This window comes from Procambarus clarkii, chromosome 11, assembly GCF_040958095.1.
Source record: "Procambarus clarkii isolate CNS0578487 chromosome 11, FALCON_Pclarkii_2.0, whole genome shotgun sequence".
NCBI lineage: Eukaryota > Metazoa > Arthropoda > Malacostraca > Decapoda > Cambaridae > Procambarus > Procambarus clarkii.
In genome coordinates this window covers 39,165,628-39,172,558 of record NC_091160.1, presented here as the reverse complement: position 1 = coordinate 39,172,558, position 6,931 = coordinate 39,165,628, and the positions used below count along the sequence as shown (strand labels likewise).

Genomic DNA, 6,931 nt, shown 5'->3' with positions numbered 1-6,931 from the left:
GGAAAGAGATGGTTGGGTTGACTGCATATATCTGGACCTAAAAAAGGCTTTAGACAGAGTTCCACATAAGAGGTTGTTCTGGTAACTGGAACATTTTTGAGGGGTGACAGGTAAGCTAACATGGATGAAAAGTTTCCAAACTGATAGAAAAATGAGGGCCGTAATCAGAGGCAATGTATCGGATTCAAGGAATGTCACAAGTGGAGTACCGCAGGGTTCAGTTCTTGCACTGGTAATGTTCAATGTCTACATAAACGATCTACCAGATGGAATACAGAATTATATGAACATGTTTGCTGATGATGCCAAGATAATATGGAAAACTTAGATTATTGCCATGCCCTTCAAGAAGACCTGGACAAAATTAGTACTGTATATGGAGCACCACTTGGCAAATGGAATTTAATGTGAATAAATGCTATGTTATGGAATGTGGAATTGGAGAATATAGACCCCCCACACAAGCTATAAATTATGTGAGAAATCTTTAAAAAATTCTGACAAAGAAAGGGATCTAGGGGTGGTTCTAAATAGAAAACTGTCACCTGAGGACCACATCAACATTGTGCGAGGAGCCTATGCTACACTTTCTAACTTCAGAATTGCTTTTAAATACATGGATGGAGAAATACTAAAGAAAAGTGTTCACAACTTTTGTTTGACCAAAGCTGGAATATGCAGCGGTTGTATGGTGCCCATATCTTAAGAAGCACATCAACAAACTGGAAAAGGTGCAAAGACATGCCACTAAGTGGCTCCCAGAACTGAAGGACAAGAGCTACAAGGAAAGGTTAGAGGCATTAAATACGCAAAAACTAGAAGATTGAAGAAAAAGAGGCGATATGATCACTACATAAAAAATAATAACAGGAATCGATAAAATTGATAGGGAAGAATTCCTGAGACCCAGAACTTCAAGAACAAGAGGTCATAGATTTAAACTAACGAAACTAGATTTAATCTAACGAAACAAAGCTGCCAGGAGAAATATAAGAAAATTTACTTCTGTAAACAGAGTGGTAGATGGTTTAAACAAGTTAGGTGAGAAGGTGGGTGGCCAAAACCGTCAGTAATTTCAAAGCGTTATATGACAGTGCTGGGAAGATGAGACACCACGAGCGTAGCTCTCATCCTGTAAGTACACTTAGGTAATTACATACTAGCTGTACCCGGACACGCATTGCTGTGGCTCAGGCAACACGCGTGCGTTGCTGAGGCACAGCAACTTTCCCCCCTGTTCCCCAGACCACCTCACCATTCCCTCTTCCCCCTCATCCTCCCAACCATTCCCCACTCCCCCATTCCCTCTGTTATGACCACACACACACCATTATGATCATACTGTGGCTAGGTGTATGATGCGTTCAAACTGTATAGTGATATCCTGGCTGATTAGCCTAGTATCAATTATTATTATATTTATTTAATCTTCTTTCGACAATATACTAGTATAAATTGTGTATTGCCAATGTATGTCTAATATACTGTACCTATTTATATTATATTTCAGTACCAAAGGTATTTGCCATGTATTTGTGGATATATATTGGAAGTGTAGTGAATAGCAGAAGCCTAATGTCATGTAGCTTGGGAAACACCATTATATGGTTATAGTATGGAATGCTACGTATTGCTGTATAGGACACGATATGGGTATTATGATGTAGGATGTATACATTTTGGAATCTGATGTATTACTAGCATGTATTGTGTAATATCCATTTCATTAATGTTCAATGCATTGTCCTCCTGACATGTTAGTAATTTATATTCTGGTACTGTGAGATGTATACCTACAGAGGCAAGGTTTTGATACTTATGTTGGTATATGATACTTTACTTATAATTTCATGTACTGTACTTATGCATAACGGCTGAACCGGTAACGTCTTGAAATCCTCCCTTAACCCCTCCTTCCATCTTCCCCACCTTGCGGACCGTCCCCAGCCAGTGTTACCATATCTTGCTAATATGAATTCCCTGTTGACTTATAGATTATGATATATTCTATTATGTATTGATGTGTATTATGTAAGGTTGTGTATTGTAACCTTGGTTTAGTTTTTGTATGAATTAGAAGTTAATTACTGAGAAATGTCTGTATATGAGCCATGTGATACAGTATTTGAAAGAAGAGAATCAAGTGTCACTCCCAGCCTGCTTGGCCCCTTGGCGGTCACTACTCTGATATTCCCAGTCGTGCGGATGTGTCGCCCCGGTCGAGGTTTTAGTGGCCTTATTTGTGTTAATTGACTGCTAGAATATTTAAGATTATGCAGTAGTTTGTACCATGGATCATTTCTACCGTTGTACATCATTAATACCAGGTGGCAGGTGCTTTTATAGGTATTATTGAGGTACCCGAGGATCTTAAGTGATGCCATTGTGCTGTGTATGATATTTATTCTCATACAGTAATTTTGACACCACCATCCTGTATTGGTATTATCAGCAAAATAGGTGCTAGTGTCCCACTGTGCCAGGATAGAGCCTGGTGTCAACTAGTGCTGAGTGTATGCAGTTTTGAATCCTGTTGATGAAACTTTAAGAAGCTGGATAAAGTGATATAATGTGAGTTATAGAGATTGCAGTTTTCTTATGGTATAATGGTGACATGTTATATGACCCAGTAAACTGGAATATTTTTTGCTAGCCTTTGCATACCCTCGATTTTTATTTACATATTATTGGCCAGGTTATGATTTCCAGCGATGCTGTGGAGCACTAGGACATAATACCCTCGTCCTCCCAACCATTCCCCACTCCCCTGTCCCCTTGTCCTCTCCACCATCCCCCCTCCCACCAATCCTCACTCTCCCGTCCCCTTGTCCTCCTAACAATCTCCCACTCCCCCGTCCCCTAGTCCTCCGTACCATTCCCCCCTTCCTCCCCACCATCCGCCACTCCCCCGTCTCCTTGTCCTCCCCACTATTCTCCATTCCCGTCCCATCGTCCCCACCATCCCTAATTCCCGTCCCCTCGTCCACCCCACCATCCCCCACTCCTGTCCCCTCGTCCTCCCCACCATCCCCCACTCTCTCGTCCGATGCATTCCCAAATGATCTTGAGGTTATCTTGAGATGATTTCGGGGCTTTTTAGTGTCCCTGCGGCCCGGTCCTCGACCAGGCCTCCACCCCCAGGTACCAGATATGCCAAGGTGCATAGTCCTCCTGGCTGTCTGGGTTCGAATCCTCCTGAGGTGTGGATTTTTATTTATATATATATATATATATATATATATATATATATATATATATATATATATATATATATATATATATATATATATATATATATATATATATATATATATATATATATATATATATATATATATATTTATTTATATTTTTATTTTTATATATTTATTGCGGAAAAACCACATGTGAAAGAGAATGCTAACACTTTTTTGGATTAATTCGCCTTAATCATAGCAAAGTAGAATGCAAGGCAAATTAATTAATTAAGCCAAAAGCGCATTTAGCTTTCTCTATTTTTCACATGTGGTTTTTCCTGCATACTTGAATCAGTGTTTTTGTGATCATTGTTGCATATACTGTACATACATACATATGTATTTACCATAGGCGTCTGGTAGCCAAGTGGACAGTGCACAGGACTCCTAATTCTGTGGCCCGGGTTCGATTCCTGGACCAGGCAGAGATAAATGGGCAAAGTTTTTTTCACTCTGAATGTCCGTTACCTAGCAGTAAATAGGTACCTGGGAGTTAAACACCTGTTACGGAGATGCTTCTTGGGGGGGGGGGGGTGTGGAACCAAAAAAATATATAAAAAAAATTAGTAACAGTTGATAGACAGAGGTGGGCCAAAAGAGCAAAGCTCAACCCATGTAAGCACAACTAGGTGAATACATACATATATATAGGGGGTACCACCTCTGATTGTTTGTAGGGATCCTGAAGTCTCTCAGACGACAATATGCAGCACTCAAGGGAGCATCAGACTCCCACGTGAATTGGAACATATTGTCAGCTCTTACCAACCCCCTTATAGATTTATATATACTGTATAGGGAACTTTATTGTACATGATTACAAAATGTGACCTTAACACAAATACAAAACACAACCCTTACAAGTAAAATGAAAAATACACCAACGGGATAAAAAATAAACAATCGGAGACATTTAAATACTTATGTCAATGTCTGTGGCAACACCCATCACATGGCTTAGCTGGTGCAGATCAGCCTCGACACAATCTTTTGTCGTCTGTATCTTGACATACTTCATCCTATCATGGCTAAAATATGTCATATAATCCCCCCCCCACCCTGATCAGGGAATACATTTTAACTATTAAAAGGAAAATTTATTTTATTGTGCATCAGGTAGTTGTAAGCTATTAATAACTTCACAGCCCAGGGGTTAAGTCTGAAGCAGCAAATATTGTGAAATGTTAATTTGTTATTGCTTTAATAGTTGTGTACAACAGAATTTCATTTTATATATATACACAGCGTACAGGGTACATTCTTTACCATGTTGGCACTCTTTCCCTGACAAATTCCTCCCCCTGGGAGCCACGTGCCTCCTCTTTGTGAATCAATGGTTTAGAGGAAGCCAAAACAGTCCATATTTATAAAGGTGCATTGTACTACTGGATATTTTGTTTTAATGAAATTTCAAACATCTTAAATAATCATTAATATACAAATTTACAGAACCTGCAAAAAAAATTAAATTGATCTCATATCCTATAGCACCATCATGGTGTTGGAGCTTTATAAACAACTTGCAAATATTTTATTTATGTTGGGAACCACACCTAAACTGCAGTGATTCCCCCCCCCCTTCCCCCCTAGAGGTCATACTCTGACTTGACTGGCTGAGCCATTGTGCAGGACCATCATAATACCACCCCTGGGCAGCTCACCTCCGTCAGTAGACACCCGGCACCAAGTTGATACCAAATCTTAGAGGCTTCTCTCTCTTGCAAACCAAGTGGTAGAAGGTTGGAACAAGTGAGGTAGGTGGTGATGGATGCCAAAACCATCAGTAGTTTCAATGCATCATGCGAGGAGTACTGGGATGATAGGAGACCTCGAGCATAGCTCTCATCCTATAATTGCACTCGCGTAATTACACTAAAGTAATTACATCCTTGCTAAGCAGCTCCCCTTGACCAGAGCCAGGATTCAGGACCATATAGATCTTTGCTCCTAAACCTGTCTATGCCCATGACTTTCTCAAAGTCCCAGACAAATGCCCCTGTTACCTAGCAGTAAAATAGGTACCTGGGTGTTAGTCAGCTGTCACGGGCTGCTTCCTGAGGGTGGAGACCTGGTCGAGGACCGGGCCGCGGGGACACTAAGCCCTGAAATCATCTCAAGACAAAGTCTGAGTCAAGACGAGCCCTTCTTGGTAATTCTTACCACCTTATATTGGCAGTGCCACTGCCCTCTCGTGTGGTTCCCATGCCTCTACAAGTTTCCATTAGAATAACCAACCATCTCTAAACCAGTGATTCCTAACCTTACTGGGAATTAATTTGAAATAATTAGGCAATGGGGCCAAGCACAAATTTGTAAGTTATTCAGCAAAGTACAATCATTTCGCACCAAAAGCAGTTCACCAACGGATTTAAAAAAAAAAAAAAAAAAAACGCCTAACCAAACCTGATACAGACCAATCTAACAACAAGGAAAAAATAAAAGCTCTGTCGACACGCTCATATATGACTTCATTACCCCCCAATCACAGCACCAAATCTAAAGTACTAAATATTTTAACAACCGTGTGTTAATGAGTGACCATAAAGGAGCCTAACCCGCCCCCAAGGCTAGTGGGACCACTAGCCTTGGGGGCGGGGACTAGTGAGGGCCACAGGAGGGGCCACCAGGAGGGCCACAGGAGGGGCCACCAGAGGGCCACAGGAGGGGCCACCAGAGGGCCACAGGAGGGGCCACCAGGAGGGCCACAGGAGGGGCCACCAGGAGGGCCACAGGAGGGGCCACCAGGAGGGCCACAGGAGGGCCACAAGACGCCCACAGGAGGGGCCACCACCAACACACTCCACACACATTACCTGCTGCAGCTGTCAGCGGCTGCCCCCCTACACAGCCCGCGTATAATTACCACTGAGCGCGCCCAATTTACGCAACAAAAGTGGCGTCAAAGCGTGACGCGCGTCCCCGCGGCCATCCCCTGGTGACGGAGGAGACACAGGGGGCAGGACAGCAGTGGGCGAGGCTGGCGACACACACAGGAGCGCCCTGCGTCCCCCTATCCGGCGAGAGACGCCATGAAAACAAAGCCCCACCTTAGGCGTCGCGCGGGCTCAGCAAACAATGCTCACTACCGCCGCACTCTTCACTCTTTCACCCGACTTTTGCGTATCGGGTGAATCCTTATTATTAGGTCAATAAGCCGGCACAATAATTTCGCTGGTGGAGACTTACCGGAGGAGAAATTACCGCGAAACAGCGAGGGTCTGCAGCTCCTTCTTTCACGTCGCCATCTTGGTCGCGCATGCGCATCATGGCACCCACGCTTGCCGATCCCGAACCAGCAAACAGTAATGGACACAGATTTACGTTATATCATATTATCAATCTTATACGTCACTTTTAAAATAAATCCCTACGCTAAATTTAAATTATCATTATTCTTCAAGATTATTTTTCTAAATACAACAAGCAGATTAAAGAAAAGATCTCAATTGATTTCCACTACTATAATCAATGCACCAACACGGCAACTGCAAATATTTTTGTATTTCAATGGAAAAGAATCTGGTGTATTATCCCCGCAGCCTACCAGATAGACCCAGGGTGATGCCCAATCACCTACACATCACGCCAACTACACGCTCAAAATAATTCTCTGCCAATCAGTTGTTCCATCATCGTTTCATTTGTAAAAGTGGCCAAAAAATGGATGAGCCTCTCCACTTTAGTCTGTAACGCAT

The 6,931-nt window shown here is 42.4% G+C and overlaps 1 protein-coding gene across 48 annotated transcripts in view; it reads right to left on the bottom strand.

Moving 5' to 3' along the window:
• LOC123758321 (longitudinals lacking protein, isoforms H/M/V) overlaps positions 1–6,569 on the bottom strand; it is a 191,001-nt gene extending 184,432 nt beyond the window's left edge. For 38 of the 48 annotated variants that reach the window (XR_011228082.1, XR_011228081.1, XR_006772873.2 and 35 more), the window contains exon 1: positions 6,423–6,568. The gene's annotated coding sequence lies outside the window, so the exon portion shown is untranslated. Of the gene's footprint in view, positions 1–6,099; positions 6,278–6,422 lie in introns of those variants that run through there. The other 10 variants (XM_045742563.2, XM_045742559.2, XM_045742557.2 and 7 more) reach the window with 3 other exon arrangements.
• Between the last annotated feature and the right edge of the window lie 362 nt (positions 6,570–6,931).